Here is a 20,755-nt window from a genome sequence, read left to right as displayed (position 1 = left end):
TTTGGCATGTAGCCATATTCCATTTTCTGGAACACCATGACAAAGAGCGATTGATCTGCGAATATTCACATGTAAATTGTTTTTTACCACCAGTTGATTATTCTTGTTCACATTATAGTAACTCCTGCAAAAGTCGTTGTAAGTCCTCGATCGCTCATAGTAATAGTGAGTACGGCAATTTGGACGAAAATGGCTGTCTAGCATAGTGGCCAACTCATCCTCGATCGACATAAATTTTGGAGGGCGCCCTAAATCGAGCCCGTGAGCCCTCATATTTGACGCCTCATGATGGAGTGTTGCTTGCGACCGCTTCGGTCATCCCGAGTCCCTGCCGACAATGCCATATACTCTGCATCGACCCCCACGTCCCATTATGTTGCTCTGGAGTTGGGTCCCGTGAATTCAACAGTTGTTATGCCTTTGGCGGGCGGCCGCCACCATCCAGGCCTCACCACCTCCACCATGTCAGTGACGAGCCACATGTTGGGTTGACAAACCCTGTGGTTTCCTGCCAATGCTGCACCGGCCCCTAGTGTAGGATCGAAACTAGGTCTAGAGGGGGGGTGATTAGACTACTTGACCAAATAAAAATCTATCATTTTCCCAATTTGAAGTGTTGGCAGATTTTAGCAACTATCACAAGTCAAGCAATCAACCTACACATGCAATTCTAAGAGTGTAGCAGCGGAAAGTAAAACATTGCATATGAAGGTAAAGGGAAGGGTTTGGAGAAGGCAAACGCAATGTAGACACATAGATTTTTGGTGTGGTTCCGATAGATGGTGCTATCGTACGTCCACGTTGATAGAGACTTCAACCCACGAAGAGTAATGGTTGCGCGAGTCCATGGTGGGCTCCACCCACGAAGGGTCCATGAAGAAGCAACCTTGTCTATACCACCATGGCCATCGCCCACGAAGGACTTGCCTCACTCGGGTAGATCTTCATGAACTAGGCGATCTCCTTTCCCTTACAAACTCCTTGGTTCAACTACACAATCTTGTCGAAGGCTCCCAAGTGACACCTAACCAATCTAGGAGACACCACTCTCCAAAAGGTAATAGATGGTGTGTTGATGATGAACTCCTTGCTCTTGTGCTTCAAATGATAGTCTCCCCAACACTCAACTATCTCTCTCTCTGATTTGGCTATGGTGGGAAGATGATTTGAGTGGAAAGCAACTTGGGGAAGGCTAGAGATCAAGATTCTTGTGGTTGGATTGGAATCTCTTGGTCTCAACACATGAGTAGGTGGTTCTCTCTCTCAGAAAAGGAGTAGTGGAAGTGTAGGCACATTTTGATGGCTCCACACAAAATTCAACAGTTACATACATTTGACTCAACTCGGTCAGACCGAATAGAGGAACTCAGTGAGACCGATTTAGTTCAAAACGTGAACGTTATGAATCTCGGTGGGACTGACACGATTAACTCGGTGGGACCGATGTGCTAAGGTTAGGGCAAAACGTCATCTCGATGAGACCAATTTCAGCAATGAGCAAACAGAGAGTTGCACATTTCGTTGAGACAGAAATAATTACAACAAGCAACAGAGAGTTTGCAAGGCCATCTCGGTGAGACCGAGATCCCGGTTTCTGGCAGTGGCTAGGTTAAATGAATTCGGTGGCTCCGGATAGATCAAGCCGATGGGGCCGAGTTTGACTTTTAGGTTTTGGACATATGTAGAAATGAGAAAGTGGCTGAGGGTTTTGGAGCAATATCACTAAGCACTTTGAGCAAGTAGATCATTAAGGAACACCTCATCCCCTTTTAATAGTATTGGCTTTCCTATGGACTCAATGTGATATTGGGTCACTAAAATGAAAATGAAGAGTCTTGAGCCTTTGCCAATCTTTCTCCATAGCATTTTGAAGGCTCCACATCTCTAGTCCATGCCATGCCAATCATTGAACTTTCTAAAATATTTAACTTGAATTGATATTAGTTCAATGAGCTATATGTTGTTATGAATTACCAAAACCACCCGGGGATTAGTTGCACTTTCAATCTCCCCCCTTTTGGTAATTGATGACAACATATAGATCAAAGCTTCGACAAATGATAATATGAATGAAATACATTGTCTCTTTGAGAAGTATGTGATAAGCAAGAGCTCCCCCTAAATTTGTGCATTATTTAAAATTTTCTTTTGACTGCAAATGCACAATCGATTAGATCATGGGCCACTCTTCCATGTCACATACATCTTGGTGAAGCGCTCAAAATGATAAGATATAAAGAACATGCACTCATCACCAAGGAAAAACATGATTGATCATACAGAAATACCATAGATATCATCATGCAAGCACACATTAAAGTATAGTATGATCATACACATGATCACAAGAGTATCTCACAAACAAGCACAAATATTGTAGCATGAATCAAACGAGCAAACGATCAAAGCAAACGATCAAAGTAACAAGAGAGGCAACAAAAAGAAAAACACACTCTATCTCTCTCGAAGCCTAATGATCTATACAGTTTCTCCCCCTTTGGCAACAAGTTACCAAAAAGCTTGAAAATGCATAGTGCTATGCAACACTCTAGGCACGATCTCCGGGAGCTCTTGAAGTGGTCTTCTGGCTGGTTGCTCCGGTGTGCGTAGAAGGCATGGAGAGGACAGCATCTACAAACGCTTCTGAAGATGTCTGAGGAGCTGGAGGAGTTGAAACTGCAGGAAAATGACTAAGGCAGTTGCTGCAGGTGCTGAAATGGTAGTCCTGGGGCACTGACAACTGGCACAGCTATAGACCTTTGTGCCCTTGGCACTCTCTAAAAGTTGTTTGTGGTAGGTCTGTCACTCCTGTCCTCAACTTCTTCCTAGAGCTTCTCCACAGTAGTCTGGATCTCTGTGACCTTCACATCTAGATCATGGAATTTGGTCTCAATGATCCTCTCAAGACTTTCTTGATTCTGAGTTAGGGTGGCCAAGCCTTTCTCATCCCTCACATTAGCCTTTAGAAGATAACTAAGTTGATCTTGCTTGGTCTTGAGCATCACTTGTAAAGCATCTGGTACACTAGCTGCCTTTGCTACTTTAGTAGCCTACCCTCTCTCTCTTCTCCTGGGCTTTAGCACATGTTGGATGTGAGGCATCCATGGCAATCTCATTGTCCTCAAATTTTGGCCATAGTCTTCTTGACTCTCTCCTTCCTCTACTTTCCTCCAGCAGCCTTTTCCTCTCTTGGTTCAAGGGTGAACTCCATAATTTCTTGAGTGGAGGCTCTGGCTTTAGACATAGGATTTCTCTTGGCGGGAGCCTTCTTTTGCATGCCAAGCTTTGTGGCAGCAGAAACATACTCCTTCTTGAGCACTTTCTTCTTTGAGGTGACCTCCTCCTCAACTACAAAATCCTCATCCTCAGATTCTGAGGTTCTCCTCTTCCTTTGCCTAGTAATATCCTTAGGAAAGTTGCTTGGAGTACTTCTACTACCATCATCATAACTGCTGTTGGAGGGACTAGTGCCCTCACTGAGATTCCCTTGCTCTTCCGACCTATTCTGACTATCTCAGCCCTCTGACATCTCTAAAACTGACCCGATGAATAGATAGGTATAGGTAGAGTGGATGAACATCACAAAGCACAGCTATTTTGCAAAAAATATTGAGACATAAACTTAACTTTAGTTTTCTGCAGAAAACATTTAGGAGCTACCAATATGACAAACTCGGTGACATCTGAGCAATAACAGAATCTAAATATGCAGTTTTGGTCAGACCGAAATGCAGTTCGGTGACTCCGAGATGCTAGGGTTTCACAGAGTAAGTGATTTCGGTCACACCGATTAGTATGCTTTGGCCAGACCAAGATGTACTTGTGTAATGGACTAAGCCAAATCGGTGAGATCGAGATCCTCAGATCAGCCGGTCCGAGATGAGTTCGGCAGAAACCTAACCCTAAGTTCTTTTGCATCAAATCTATTCTAATGGAATTTTTCGGTGGATAGATTGATCTCATTCGTGGTAAGAATAATGGCAATGATCTTTGTGCAAGAATCGGAAAAGGAGAATGCACAAAGAGGTCGAGCTCATACCCTAACTTGGCGACGAACCCGCTACGGCGACAACGGCGGTGAGATTTCTGTTGACAGCGATGAAGACCAGCGGCAGGAGGACACTGGTGATGAGGAGACGATCTGGAGACCAAGGGGGCGGCAGAGCTGGGAAGCGCGGACGAGTGGTTTGGAGGTATTTCCAAAATTTCAACCGACAATATATATATATATATATATATATATATATATATATACCCAATCACTGTCCGTGTGACCGAGTGGAACGACTCGGTGGCACCGAGATGCAAAACTGCTATCAGTTACAGCAACTCAGTGTGACTGAATTGTTCAAATCGGTTGCACTGAGATGAAAACCTAGATCAACTTAATGAATTCGGTGAGACCGAGTGGGATGAGTTGGTCTGACCGAGATGCATTAAGAGGTTTTGGAAGTTTAAGCCCTTAACGAATTGGTGGCTCCGATTGCTCCTCACCCGGAGGGTCTGAATTTGACTTGTTCAAGCTTTGGGATGTAGCACGAATAGAGTTTGAGACGAGAAAAGCATTGATAGCTAGAGGGAGTACTTAGGCATTCTTGTACATCCATTTGGTAAAAAGAAAAACCAAACAATCAAAGCAACAAATGGATGTCCTTGAATGGAGAAAATTATGCAACCAACATGCTCACACAATAAGATAGCAAATGAAATATGTGGCAAAGCATGCACAAACACTCTAGCATCTATCAAGCAATTGGCGATGACTAGGTCATCTATATATGAGTATATTGACTGAGGAGTCAAATGAGAACATTTGATTGTAGGTCATACTCATCGTTTAAGCACAAGTGGGCTTACCACTTTTACATAAAGCATTGTTGTGTTCACACCATTTGAGTTTCTTTTGCTCAATTCTTAGAGCAAAGCTCCCCCTAGATGTGATATCCCCCCTAAGAGGGATGCACTAACCTTGGGTTTTGTCGATGATGACTTCATGTAGATGTTGAAGATGTGGATGCTCAATGTTGATGTAGATCATTTGGAGAAATCCATTGGAGTGAGTTGCACTAAATACCTACATGGGTTAGTCCCACAAGGAACACACAAGGATATCCATATACATAGAGTGAAACACACATATGATGATGTCCATGAAAGCATTAGGTTACCTTGTCCCCTGTTTTACCAACAAGAGGGTTTGTGACTCCTTGAACTAGTGCAAGACATGGAAGTTGATTGCACTTGTCCTTGCCAAAATGAATATGAGTGAAGTATCTTGCTAGAGTCACCCTCAAGAACTCTCTAGTTCTTCTTCTTTGGGACCCACATCAACTTGATGGGAATCCTGGGAGGTGTAGTCGTACTTGATGAAGTAGAACTTGATGTAGTCTTGGGAACCCACTTGAGCAAGGCCTTTGGAGCTTCTTCAAATGAATCAATCTCTTCTTGAAGCTTGTCCTTGCCTTTTAGCTTGTCATATTATGGTGGAAGATCATCTTGAGCTTGTGTTCCCTTGATAGAAGTAGGGTCATACTTCTCTTGTTGAGGAGCAAACTTCTCTTGGGGTATTGATCTTCTTCCCACTCAACTCCATTGACCATTGGCATTGAACTTTTGTTCAAAACGAGCACCTTGATTCTTCCGGTGCCTTCCTTGCTTGCGTACAATTTCCTCAAATTGCTTACTTCCGGCAAGGCTCTTGTCTATAATTCCCTTTAATAAGCTATTTTATTTCTCAAGTTTAACTTGGCTAAGAGAATCATTAGTGGAATAAAGAGAAATACTAGACGCAACAATATTGGATTTAACATGATTATTGTTACTACTAGAAGAAGAATCTTTCTTGCTCTTGTTGCTAGATTTTACTTGTGGCATGTAAGTAGACAAGATTAAACGCTTGGCAATGTAAGAAGAACTTTTCTTACAAAGATCATCATTGATTGCTTTTAAGAAACCATGCTCTTGCTCTAGGTTGAGCTTCTCAAAGTGTAGCTTCTCATGAGTCTTTAAAAGCTATCGATGGTCCTCTAAGGTAGTTTCATGAGCTAAATTAAAAGTGTTTAGTTCTTTAGTTAGACGCTCAATCTCCTTCTTATCATTGTCATTCGTTTTATCTTGATTAGCATGATTAACGGCAGTTTCAACATAGTTCTCATCACTAGTATTGTCAACAAGTAAATCATCATCACTTAGCAAATCATCTTCATCACTATTGAAATCAACCTACTCGGGGTGTGATACCTTAGGGCCTTTAGCCATGAAGCATCTTCCAATTCCTTCATTTGGTGAATCGAATATGTCGTAGGATTTGGATGACACAAGTGCAAGACCGGCAACACCTTCATCTTGAGTATATTCGGAGTCGGAGTGATAACTTCTCTCGGAGTAGTCGTCGGAGTCGGACGGATACCCATTCACCAATGTGAGCTTGATCTCTTCGTCTTGTGTAGCTCTTTGATGACTTTTCCTTCCTTTCCGAATCCATGCTTCTACGAGAGGGTCTTCGTTCATAACGATCATCTCTACTCCTTCTCTCTCTTGGACGTGATTCCTCTCTTTTACTTCTCCTTTTAGATGAGTCTTCTCTTCTTTTGGGAGTCGTACACTCACTAGAGTAGTGTCTGGGTTTTCCACAATTGTAGCAATTGCGATCACGACTAGAAGACCTTTTTTCATTGTAGGACCTTGACTTGGAACTTCTCTCTTTGCTTCTACTCTTGTAGAACTTGTTGAAGTTCTTCACCATTAAGCTCAATTCTTCATTGAAGGATTGTTTCTCACTTGATGTTGTAGTAACATGATAACCCACAAGTATAGGGGGTAGTTTGTGGCCTTCTTCGATAAATAAGAGTGTCAAACCCAACGAGGAGCTAAAGGCAGAACAAATATTCCCTCAAGTTCTATCGACCACCGATACAACTCTACGCACACTTTAACGTTTGCTTTACCGGAAATGAGTATGAAACTATTTGGCAAGAATAAAACTACGAGTACTTTGCGAGAATAATACTATGGATAAATTGGAAGGTAATAAAAATGGATAGCTTTTGTCAACAAGAAAGTCATTTGTCCCTAGGTAATCGATAAAAAGTACCGTTAATCATTCTTGCAATTTTACATGAGGGAGAGGCATGAGCTAACGTAATTTCTCTACTTGGATCATATGCACTTATGATTAGAACTCTAGCAAGCATCCGCAACTACTAAAGATCATTAAGGTCGTGAAACCCAACCATAGCATTAAGTACCAAGTCTTCTTTATCCCATACGCAACAACCCACCTACTCGGGTTTAAGCTTCTGTCACTCTCGCAACCCACCATAAGCAAATCATGAATGTATTGCAACACCCTACAGTGGGGACCCCTCATGTTTGCGTGAGACGGACGACACCGTAGGATAGCACCATAAATAAAATATACTATAATACCAACCAATATCATGATTAACCCACAGGACAAAACGGATCTACTCAAACATCATAGGATAGCCAAATATCATTGGGAAATAATATATGGAGTTGAGCACCATGTTTAAGTAGAGATTATAGAGGGGAGAAGGGGTGTTACACCACTGCATAGAGGGGGAGAAAGTTGGTTTTCAAAATAGCAAGATTGTTGATGAAGATCCCCGTCACGATCCTAGCCCCGGCGACGTTCCGACGCCACCGGGAGAGAGGGGGAGAGAGCCCCCCTCATTTTCTCCTTCCTTGCACTCCCCCTTAGATGGGATGAGAGTTCCCGCTCTGGTCCATGACCTCCATGGCGGCGGAGGGGCGGGAGCCCCTCCGAGATTGGATCTCCCTCTCTGTTCTCTTTTGTTTCTCGCTCACCTTAGATCTGGCCGAAAACCATTTCTTATATTCAGGGAGATCCATAACTCCGATTGCGCTGAGATTTTAACACAATTTTTTTACAAATATAAGCTTCCTTGCGCCCAAAGTAGAGCTCCAACCAACATTCGAGGAGGGCACAACCCACCACCATGCTCCAGGGCCCTCGGGCGTGCCCTGGTGTCTTGTGGGCTGTGTGGGCCTCCGTTTAATGTGATTCCAAGTCCCAAAAATCACATATATTCCAAAATAGTTCTCTGTAAAATTTTATTGCATTTGGACTTCGTTTTATATGGATTTTCTGCGAGACAAAAACCATGCAAAAAACAGGAACTGGCACTGGGCACTGGATTAATAGGTTAGTCCAATAAATCATATAAAAAGTTGCCAGAAATATGTGAAAGTTGTATAATATTGGCATGAAAATATCGAAAATTATAGATACGACGGAGACGTATCAGGGCATCACATGAAGCTTTGTAAGCACCACTAGACTTGTTGTGAAGCTCTTCCTTATCCTTGAGTGACATCTCATGAGCAACAATCTACCAATGACTTCCGTTGGCTTGAGATCTTTGTAACTGGGCATCATTTGGATCAAGGTGCACACGGTATCATATTTTCCATCCAAGGCTCTTAGGATCTTATTGATGATGAATCTGTCGGTCATCTCTTTTCTTCCTAAGCCGACAATCTCATTTGTGATGAGAGCAAGCCTAGAGTACATTTTAGCGACTCCTTCACCATCCTTCATTTTGAACTTGTCAAGTTGACTTTGAAGCACATCCAATTTGGATTCCTTGACAGACTTGGTACCTTCGTGCATATCAACCAAAGTATCCCAAATTTACTTTGCATTCTCAAGGCGGCTGATTTTGTTGAATTCTTTGGGGCACAATCCATTGAAAAGAATATCGCAATATTGAGCATTGTATTGCAACATCTTCAATTATTTCGCGGGCACTTCACGATCCGGTTCTCTTCCATCCTGGCAGTATTCACCTTGCAAGCCAATACGCACAATAGCCCAAACGGCGGGGTTATGACCAATAATATGCATTTTCATCTTATGCTTCCAACTAGAAAAATTAGTACCATCAAAGTAAGGACCTCTATGGTGGTAATTTCCCTCGCTAGACGCCATACTCTCCAAGGTCGTGAAACCAAGGCTATGATCACCAACGCTATGGAAATCAAGGAAAATGGAGACCAATGCTCTGATACCAAGTGTAGGGTCGAAAGTAGGTCTAGAGGGGGTGATTAGACTACTTGACCAAATAAAAATCTAACATTTTCCCAATTTGAAGTGTTGGCAGATTTTAGCAACTATCACAAGTCAAGCAATCAACCTACACATGCAATTCTAAGAGTGTAACAGCAGAAAGTAAAACATTGCATATGAAGTTAAAGGGACGGGTTTGGAGAAGGCAAACGCAATGTAGACACGGAGATTTTTGGCGTGGTTCCTAAAGGTGGTGCTATTGTAAGTCCACGTTGATGGAGACTTCAACCCACGAAGGGTAACGATTGTGTGAGTCCACGGAGGGATCCACCCATGAAGGGTTCATGAAGAAGCAACCTTGTCTACCCCACCATGGACATCGCCCATGAAGGTCTTGCCTCACTCGGGTAGATCTTCATGAACTAGGCGATCTCCTTGCCCTTACAAACTCCATGGTTCAACTCCACAATCTTGTCGGAGGCTCCCAAGTGACACCTAACCAATCTAGGAGACACCACTCTCCAAAAGGTAATAGATGGTGTGTTGATGATGAACTCCTTGCTCCTTTGCTTCAAATGATAGTCTCCCCAACACTCAACTCTATCCCACTGATTTGGCTATGGTGGAAAGATGATTTGAGTGGAAAGCATCTTGGGGAAGGCTAGAGATCAAGATTCTTGTGGTTGGATTGGAATGTCTTGGTCTCAACACATGAGTAGGTGGTTCTCTCTCATAAAATATGTAGTGGAAGTGTAGGCACGTTCTGATGGCTCTCTCTCAAATGGAGAATGGGGTGGAGGGGAATTTATAGCCTCCACACAAAAACCAACCGTTACACACATTTGACCCAACTCGGTCAGACCGAATAGAAGAACTCAGTGAGATCGACTTAATTCAAAATGTGAACATTAGGAATCTCGGTGGGACCTACATGATCAACTCGGTGGGACCGATGTGCTAGGGTTAGTGCAAAACCTCATCTTAGTGAGACCGATTGCATAAACTCGGTGAGACCAATTTCAGCAATGAGCAAACAAAGAGTTGGTCAAGAAAACTCAGTGGGACCGATTGCACATTTCGATGAGACCGAAATAATTACAACAGGAAACATAGAGTTTGCAAGGCCATCTCGGTGAGACCGAGATCCCGATCGGTGAGACCGAATTGTCTAGGGTTTCTGGCAGTGGTTAGGTCAAATGAACTCGGTGGCTGCGGATAGATCAAACCGATGGGGCCGAGTTGGACTTTTAGGTTTTGGACATATGTGGAAATGAGAAAGTGGATGAGGGTTTGGAGCAATATCACTAAGCACTTTGAGCAGGTAGATCATTAAGCAACACCTCATCCCCTTTTAATAGTATTCGCTTTCCTATGGACTCAATGTGATCTAGGATCACTAAAATGAAAATGAAGAGTCTTGAGCCTTTGCCAATCTTTGTCCTTAGCATTTTGAGGGGTCCAAATCTCTAGTCCATGCCATGCCAATCATTGAAATTTCTGAAATATTTAACTTGAATGGATATTAGTTCAATGAGCTATATGTTGTTATGAATTACCAAAACCACCCAGGGATTAGTTGCACTTTCACCTAGTGAAGAGACTGAATGTAACACCTCGAGAATCATGCTACAGTAACCTCCCCTTAATGTGCCATGTCATCATATTTTACTAAGCCAATTTGCCACCTAATAAAAATCAAACAATAATTCAAATTGAAATACAAGTCAAATTTTTAATTCTTCAAACTACAAAACTAAAGTGTTCATAATTTTGCGAATATTCACTAAGGAATTATCATGTAGAAACCAACATTATTTGACTCATAGATACATTGCTGGGATTTAATAAATGGTCCAACAGCATTAAAATAAGCCATTTTCATTTTAAACAATTAGTCTAACTTTTCTGAATATTCTGAAACATTTTGTGCTAGCTCAAAATAATATCTATAATTTATGTGCCAAGTTTAAGTGCAACAAAATTCATTTGATAGAAACAAAAAATGCAGAACGGAAAAGACAAATGAAAACATAAAAAGATAAAAGAAAAAAAGAAAATGGGAACCCCCCTGCTCACTTTAGCCTAGCACGTACACTGTACCAGGCCCAACCCACCTCGCGGGCCATTTCTCCTACCTCTCGTAGGGGAGAGGCAGAGGCCATGTCGTGGCGGCCATCCGCGGCCACCACAATCAGATTGCCAACGCGTGGCGCTATAGGGCCTCATGGAGAGGATAAGGGTGTCACACTCGAGCCCCCAGGACAAACCCTAGCGTTCCCCATTCCCTCGCTCTCTCTCTCTCTCAAATATTTTTGCTCGTGCTCATGCTGCTCACCATGGTGGTCGTCTTTGTCGCGGCCACTGGCCTCGTGATTCATCTCCAACATATCTATTTTTTTTATTATTCCATGTTGTTATGTTATCAATCTTGGATGTTTTATGTTCCCAATGCCAGTTGTAGTTTTCTGCTTGTTTTTTACTTTGCAAAATATCAATACCAAACGAAGTCTAAATGCCACAAATCTTTTTGGAGATTTTTTTATGGATAGAAGACACCTAGGGAGCCAAAGGAGCACACGAAAGGAGGCCCGTGGAGCCCACGGGATGCTTCTCCACTGACCTGGACCTCTATAAATACTCTAAAATACCCAAAACCCTAGGGGAGTCGACGAAACACAATTCCAGCCGCCACAAGTTCCAGAACCACGAGATCCAATCTAGAGGCATTTTCGGCACTCTGCCAGAGGGGACAACAATCACGGAGGGTTTCTTCATCATCCTTGTTGCCCCTCTGATGATGCGTGAGTAGTTTACCACATACCTACAGGTCCGTAGCTAGTAGCTAGAAGGCTTCTTCTCTCCTTTTAATCTTCAATACAATGTTCTTCTCGATGTTCTTGGAGATCTATTTGACGTAACTCCTTTTTGCGGTGCATTTGTTGGGATACGATGAATTGTGGGTTTATGATCAGTTCTATCCATGAATATTATTTGAGGCCTTGCTGAACTCTTTTATGCATAATTGTTATAGCCTCATATCTCTTCTCCGAAATTTTGGTTTGGTTTGGCCAACTAGATTGATTTTTCTTGCCATGGGAAGAGGTGCTTTGTGATGGGTTCGTTCTTGTGGTGCTCAATCTTAGTGACAGAAAGAGACATGACACACATGTATCGTTGCCATTAAGGGTAAGAAGATGGGGTCTATTCCTACATGAATAGATCTTGTCTACGTCATGTCAACGTTCTTGTTGCATTACTCCATTTTCCCATGAACTTAATACACTAGATGCATGCTGGATAGCGGTCGATGTGTGGAGTAATGGTACTAGATGCAGGCAGGAGTGCCTCTACTAATCTTGGAAGTGATGCCTATATACATGATCATTGCCTTGGATATCGTCATGATTGTTCGCTTTTCTATGAATTGCCCAACAGTAATTTGTTTACCCACTGTATGCTATTTTCTCGAGAGAAGCCTCTAGTGAAAACTATGCCCCCGAGCCTATTTAGTATCATATTAAATCCAAAAATACCTTGTTGCACCTTTTTCTTTCTTTCTTTATTTTTTGTTTTAGTTAGAGCATTTATCAAATCTTATACTCCCTTTGTTCCTTTATCTAAGGTGTATTATTTTTGGCATGGTGATCGAGCCACATAATTATAGATGTGTTAGGACAAAATTACTCTTGGCAAATTTATTGGTTAGTGGCAAGTAAATCAGTTAGTCCAGGAAACTAAGAGATACATGCAATCGACATAGAGATAGTTTCCTTCTTTTGCTATAAAGAGAGATACAAACAATCAGGAGAGAGATAGTTTCCTTTTTCTAGAGGGCTAACAAGGGAATTATGAGGATTTAGAAGAAATGCAACTTACATTCTGGAATTTTATCAAAAAATACACCTTATATAAAGGAAAGGAGGGAGTACAATTTAATCTATCTCAATACAGAGGAGGGATTGACAACTTTTTTTCCTCTAACGCGTTGGGTTGCAAGTCTTTGTTGTTTGTGTGGAGGTGTTGTTTACATAGTGTTGCTTAGTTCTACTACTATATTGATAACCTTGGTTTCATAAATGATGCAAATACTTACCTTTGTTGTGCTGCATCATCCTCTCATTTTCGAGGAAATACCAACGCAGATACAAGCAATCACCTCACCGACAACCGGGAGGATGTGCATGAGGTCCCTCGTAGTCGTCCACTCCGCATGCGCCCACTGGATGGAGCTGAGCCATTGCATCAACGTTCCCATCGTCCCTCCTTCACCGCCACGGCCGCCACCATTCATCATCAGATTCGCCTGTTAGGGAATGCAGTAATTTCAAAATTTTCCTACGCACACGCAAGATCTATCTCGGTGATGTATAGCAACGAGAGGGGAGAGTGTTGTCCACGTACCCTCGTAGACCGAAAGCGGAAGCGTTATGACAACGCGATTGATGTAGTCGTATGTCTTCACGATCTGACCGATCCTAGCACCGAAGGTACGACACCTCCGTGATCTGCACACGTTCAGCTCGGTGACGTCCCACGATCTCTAGATCAAGCTGAGGTCGAGGGAGAGTTTCGTCAGCACGATGACGTGATGATGGTGATGATGATGTTACCGACGCAGGGCTTCTCCTAAGCACTACAACGATGTGACCGAGGTGGAAATTTGTGGAGGGGCGCACCGCACACGGCTAAACAATCAACTTGTGTGTTCTAGGGTGCCCCCTGCCCCCGTATATAAAGGATCAAGGGGGAGGCCGAACGGCCCTATAGGGGCGCGCCCAAGTAGGATTCCTACTAGGGATAGGAATCCTATTCCTAGTAGGTGAGGGAGTCCTGGATTAGGGGGTCTCCGGATAGCCAGACTATATCCTTTGGCCGGACTGTTGGACTATGAAGATACAAGATTCACTACAATAAAAGGACACATCCATGACATTTTGGGCCGAACAATTTTTTTCTGTCATACATATGACACTTCTATGACGATAATTGTGACAAAATCCGGTATCATCATAGATATGGTGGGCTCCTACTTCTATGACAAAAAATCATGACAGAAAATGGGCTTTTCATCCTGGGCGGGCCGGAGACGCAGCTGCATGACATTCTTTGGGCCATCCATGACGGAAAAAACCATGGTAGAAGCAAGGGAGAGGACAATTTCGGGGAGTTCCCGGTTACGGTGGGAGGTCGGGGGCCAAGCGATGCGTGTTTCTCTCATACACGTACGCGCGTGTGTGTGAGGCGTTGGCTCTAACTGAACCCGAGCGAGGCGTTGGGCTCTAACTGAACCCGAGCGGTTGCACTGTAGGCTAAGCATTACTGAACCCGAGCGATCGATCGATGGCTGTTAACTGAACTTGATCGAGCGATTCCTTCGCTACCGCTGCTAATTGAAGCCGATCGATGCTGCCTCTGGATGAACAGTAAGCGTTGCGGGGGGGGGGGGGAGGATGAACAGTTCCCGGTGGGGGTGGATGAACAAGACCCCGTGGTGTTTGCCTCTGGATGAACAGGACCCCGATCGATCAAGCCGGTTGGGGCTGGATGAATAGGGCCCCGTGGAGGGCTGGATGAACAGGACCACCCCGTGGAGGGCAGGATGAACAGTAGACAGTGGAGGGCAGGATGAACAGTAGCCCATGGAGGGGTGGTTGAACAGGAGCCCGTGGAGAGGGCTGGTTGAACAGTAGCCGGTGGAGTAGCGCGCGGTGGAGGCTGGATGAACAGGAGCTCGTGGATGAACAGTCGCAGGTGGAGGCTGGAGGAGGTTGACGATGGATGAACAATAGCTCGCAGAGGCTGGAGGGGGTCGATGGTGGAGATGAACAGTATCCCGTGGAGTCCCGTTTTGCGGTACGCCACACCCCTCCCGATGAACAGGACCCCCGTTTCGACCGTATCACTCCAACACAAGTCTGTTTCGTCCGTTTTGCGGTACGCCACACCCCTCCCGATCAACAGGACCCCCGTTTCGACCGTAGGAGGTCCGTTTCCTCCGTTTTGCGGTATGCCAGACCCCTCCCAATGAACAGGATCCCGTTTCGAACGTGGCTGGTCGAACACAAGGCCGTTTCCTCCGTTCTGGGGTACGCCAGGCCTCGTTTCCATCGCCTGTTCCGTCCAAGCCCCCCCCCGATGAACACGACGCATTCCGTTGCCTCCCCATGAACACGGCACATTCCGTTGCCTCCCCATGAACACGACGCATTCCGTTGCCTCCCCATGAACACGACGATGACGCTGTTTCTCCATTCCGACCCAGCCATGTACACGAGCCCTGGCCGTACGTATGCGCGAGTAGGCGTTCGAGACCCCGCCCGTATGTACACATACGTGGCCGTATTTTCTTTCTTGCACCCTGGCCGCTGTACGTACATGTACATGCTATGTGCGCGCCTCTACTACGACACGTGCGCGCCTCTACATCGACCAGTATATATGTACGTACACGTTCGCGACCAGAATGACAATGCTACGTACGCTTCGACCAGGTGGGTCCCGACTGTCAGGCACTTCCTTGCGTGCGAAGATGTAGCTGGTGGGTCCCAGCAGTCAGGGGCAAACGTATTTGTCGTGAAATACGGTGGCCCGTCCGATGGGTCCCCGCTGTCAGGTGGAGGAATAATTATTTTCCGCGTAATAAGGAGGCACTTCCTTGCTGCGGCCGTGGACCCAGCTGTCAGCATCTCCACGCACAGTACTCTTCCGATGGAAGTCGGTCGTTGACCACATTGACCACGCCGCGCCGAGAGCACCACGGCGGTGGACGATGACGAGGCCTAGGAAGGGGACGACACGGAGCCGAGGAAGACACGGCAGTGGAAGCCCGCGCGGAGAGGAGTACGAGGGTTCACTGGTTCGGCTGCGGTGTGAGGATGCCGTCGCCGCAGGGCCTGGCCAGCGGTGGGAATAATAGGGGCGGTGAGGCCTCTGCGGCAGCATAGCCGGCCACGGGAGGCAGGACCATGCGACACGACCGGCGCTGCTTTGGGCGGCTGGAGCAAGAAGACCAGAGGTTCAAGAAGCACTACGGCCATTGGATGGACATCCTACGGTCACTGGAGCTAGAATCGTTCATATTGACTAAGTTGACAAAGCCCTTCGTGCTCATCAACTTAGTAGGCCCACAAGTCAGCCTCCCACCAAGGTGGGTCCCAACTAGCTGGGGGAGTATTCATTTTTTTGTGCGTAATAAGGAGGCACTTCCGGTGGGTCCGAGATGACAGTGGGGGCATGTTTTTTTCACGAAATACAGTGGCCCGTCTGGTGGGTCCCAGCAGTCAGGGAGAAACGATTTTTTCGCAAAATACTGGTGGCCCGTCCGGTGGGTCCCCGCTATCAGGTGGAGGAATAATTATTTTGCACGTAATAAGGAGGCACTTCCTTGCTGCGGCCGTGGACCCAGCTGTCAGCGTCTCCACGCACAGTACTCTTCCGTTGGAAGTCGGCCGTTGACCACATTGACCACGCCGCGCCGAGAGCACCACGGTGGTGGACGACGGCGAGGCCTAGGAAGGGGACTATGTGGAGCCAGGGAAGACGCGGCAGTGGAAGCCCGCGCGGAGAGGAGTACGAGGGTTCACTGGTTCGGCTGCGGTGTGAGGCTGCCATCACCGCAGGGCCTGACCAGCGGTGGGAATAGTAGGGGGCGGTGAGGCCTCCGCAGCAGCATAGCCGGCCACGGGAGGCAGGAGCATGCAGCATGACCGGCGCTGCTTTGGGCGGCTGGAGCAAGAAGACCAGAGGTTGAAGAAGCACTAGGCCGTTGGATGGACACAAGTCAGCCTCCCACCAAGGTGGGTCCTAGCTAGCCGGGGGAGTATTCATTTTTTTGTGTGTAATAAGGAGGCACTTTCGGTGGGTCCGAGCTGACAGCGGGGGAACGTTTTTTTGCGAAATACGGTGGCCCGTCCGGTGGGTCCCAGCAGTCAGGGGAAACGAATTTTTTCGCAAAATACTGGTGGCCCGTCTGGTGGGTCCATGCTGTCAGGTGGAGGAATAATTATTTTTCGCGTAATAAGGAGGCACTTCCTTGCGGCTGTCGTGGACCCAGCTGTCAGCCTCTCCACGTACAGTACTCTTTCGATGGAAGTCGGTCGTTGACCACATTGACCACGCCGCGCCGAGAGCATCACGGCGGTGGACGATGGTGAGGCATAGGAAGGGGAAGACACGGAGCCGGGGAAGACGTGGCAGTGGATGCCCACGCGGAGAGGAGTACGAGCGTTCACCGGTTCGGCTGCGGTGTGAGGCTGCCGTCGCCGCAGAATAACAGGGGGTGTGGGTGAGTAGAGGGATGCCCTGGCCAGCGGTGGGAGTAGTAGGGGGCGCTGAGGCCTGCGCGGCAGCACAGCCGGCCACGGGAGGCGGGAGTAGGCGGTCCCGCCGGCGCTGCTTTGGCGGCTGGAGCAAGAAGATCAAAGATTGAAGAAACACGACGGGTGTTGGATTGACATCCAACGGTTACGTCTGCTAGAATCGTTTGTTGACGTATATAATAACTAAAAAAATCTTGCATACGCGTCAACTAAACAGGCCCACAAGTCAGACCACTCCCTCTTTTTTTAATAATTTATATATAGCTCATGGCAACTTCTTATGCAATTTATTGCAATCGTTTTTTTGTTGGCCAGGGCCAATTTCGCATATTTCTGTGGGTTCCAAACTATTTTTAATACCGAAATGTCCAGCCAGATTTAAAGTACTTTGAAGATATATTTAAATTAGGTTAATGCCCAGTGAAATAGGAATCTGAAAATGTAATAAAATTCAGAAATTATAAAGTAATTGCCAATTTGTCATCTGTTTTTATATTTACAACCCATTTCATATTACTTTCAAGATTTGCGGGCGTCTTGAAAGAGTTGCAGCCCATCAGGGCGTAGAAAAATAAGTAGGCCTGGATTGGGTATTCTTCAGAAAAATAAACTGGGCTCATTTTCACAAAGAAAAAAATAGCTGGGCTGGTCACATGGTGAACATAAAATATAAGCCTGGGCTAGATGGGCCACAGCCCAGTTCAAACCCTGCTCCGTCTCATCAATACCAAACAAAAAAATACTGCTCGAGTAGCTACGTCCCAGGTGTCAGCCGATCTTGTGTTGTTCTCTTGTCTATTGACTATATACGCTCCCAATGTCGTGGGTCCCAGATGTCAGGAAAACACTAGGAGGAAGCATTTTATTTTTCCATACGCTGACGTGGTGGGCCCCTACTGTCATCCTCTCCACGTACTTCTGCTGATTCCTGTTGTTTGTTGACCATGTTGACAACGCGAGAGGGCGGCGCCGCGGCGAGCGCACCAAAGCGCGCGGAGGACGTCGGCGTTAACGATTTAGGAGACGGTGGGGCGGCGATGCGTGCGCTGAGGCGCAGCCAGCCGTGGGAGGCGGAAGCAGGCGGCCCCGCCGGCGCTGGTTTGGTTTTGGCGGCTGGAGGAAGACAGGACTGAAGAAACACGACAGACTGTAAAAGCAGCAGGAGTACTTAACAACCTTAACTGAAACCAGCAGGGGCACTTAACAACCAAAGCTGAAAGCAGTATGAGTACTTATACAGGTTCAACCGTACAAAGCACGCCTCGAACAGTGCTACTTTGCCTACAGTTAACCAAGGGTGAGGCCGCCAAGCCCCAGGACAAGGCCCAGGCGCCACCCCGCGCATCCACAACCTTCTGAAAGCGGCTTCATCTCGCAACGTGGTCAATAAACAGGATATTCGCTTTAGAGCCATGGAAAAGCATGAACATAATCTTCTGTCCTATTCTCCAAGATGGACGGGCCTTCATTATTTGAGACCACCCATGAATAAGTATCTTTTCACCTCCAAGGGGAATTGAGTAGGTCGACATAAACATCATGTTGTGACCAAGCGCAAGTCTGACCCGACCATGGTCAGGCATCTGTATAGGAACAATAGAACTCGGCAGTTCCTGTTTCAAGAAGATCACAGCTGTAAAACTGTGTATAAGCAATAGTTTATGAACAACATATATAACAGAAAACAGCTCGTACCATAAGTTTCTCGACACAGTTGGACCTGTTCAACGAGTGCAGCAGTGGCACACATATCCCACGTGGCCTTCCACCATTGAAACGCCCCACAAGGACCTCAAGACGATCAATAAAGTGTAGGAACTTGTGGATGTCGATCCAGTCAACTTCAGTGCCATTAGTAACAGCCGAGTTATTACAGAGTAACAAACGAGCAGACTGCTTAACTCTGAAAAAACCTACACGTGCCACCAATTATAAGAAAATATTAGTTAGAAGTAGCATCTTCGTGAGAGATTCGTTGCTACTTCTAAAGTTAAATTGTGATTAGTTAGACAGAATAGGTGGATTAAGAAGTAATCGAGGCAACAAGCAAGAACCAGATACAAAACTAACATGGATGAACAATTGGAACGACGTCGGGGTGGAAGATCGCAGTGAAGATGAGACCAGGTTCTGCTATTTCCATCAACATTCGTGCGCCAACTTTCAGTCCGTAACACTTGAGAAAGTTTATCCAAGTTCGGCCATAAAAAAGCAGCGATCTTCTTGGTTCATGAACCCAACTCGGAACTTATATCCATGGCTTGTCTTCACTGTGACCATTAAACTAGTGTATTCAGTTATGGCAAGGCCGAGCATCTTGAGTACATGTGTTCTGGCAGAGCAAATAATACACTGCAGGAAAAATAATATGAGAACACAGCATGTTCAAAAAAACCCCACCCTCCCGGATAGAAAAGAGGATTCTAGGAACATACTGTGCGCGTTTCAAAATGCTGTGTTAGGATGAGAAGGAACAAGTGTGGCGTCTCGCCGAGGGCGCAGAAACCTGTAGGGTACTCGCACTTTGGGCACTGCAAATGAAACACACTAGATTCAGTAGGAAGAAAAATGCATCAACGGCGGCGGCTGCCATCCTAGGATTACCTGCGACCAAGGGACTTGGGTTTATCGGGGATGGATGAAGAATTCGTACCTGGTTCTCCATGAGAAAACCCTATGCAATCGCCGAGAGGGGGTTTTCTCTGAACAAGCAGACGAGGGAGAAGGGGATTCAGGCCCAGTGAAATATTGCCGCTTCGTCCGTCCAGCTTACTGCTAAAGCTGGAAAGGGGGGGTTGTGATTTGACGGCTCATTGGGCATTACTGCGGCGCTACGACCGGGGTGTGTCTACCGTGAAGTTGTGCACTCTAATTTGTGCATATGGCACGTGGACCCCGTTGCCGGTTGCCCCACATATCAGCGAAAGGAAGTAGAAAGACAGGAGTAACTAGTTACACATAAATATATTTTTTGACAGAGAGATACTCCCTCTGTAAAGAAATATACAAATCTTTTATATCACAGGCTCACCTTGCCGAGAAATATACTCCCTCTGCAACGCACGGGCATTATGGGGGTTCAGCTGAGAATATAATACTCAGATGTTTTTTGAGGGATAAAAGCTGCTTTATTGAAGATTAACAGTCATAGGTATACAAATAATTTCGGGGGTTCCTGTGAGCCAAAGATGGCGTCCACAGGGCAAAGAAGTAGCAGCTTTTGCGAGCACATGCGCTTCAACATTACACTCGCGTTTTTCATGTATGATCTCCATGGTTTGGAACATATTCTTCTTCATCTTGATCTCGTCCATAATAACTTTGCTGGGCCCCAAGTATGCCTCTCCGATATGCTTGACTGTTGCTGAACAATCGGTGCTAATCT

This window comes from Triticum aestivum, chromosome 1A (genome assembly GCF_018294505.1).
Source record: "Triticum aestivum cultivar Chinese Spring chromosome 1A, IWGSC CS RefSeq v2.1, whole genome shotgun sequence".
NCBI classification, from domain to species: Eukaryota; Viridiplantae; Streptophyta; class Magnoliopsida; order Poales; family Poaceae; genus Triticum; species Triticum aestivum.
Note: the sequence above shows the minus strand (reverse complement) of the source record.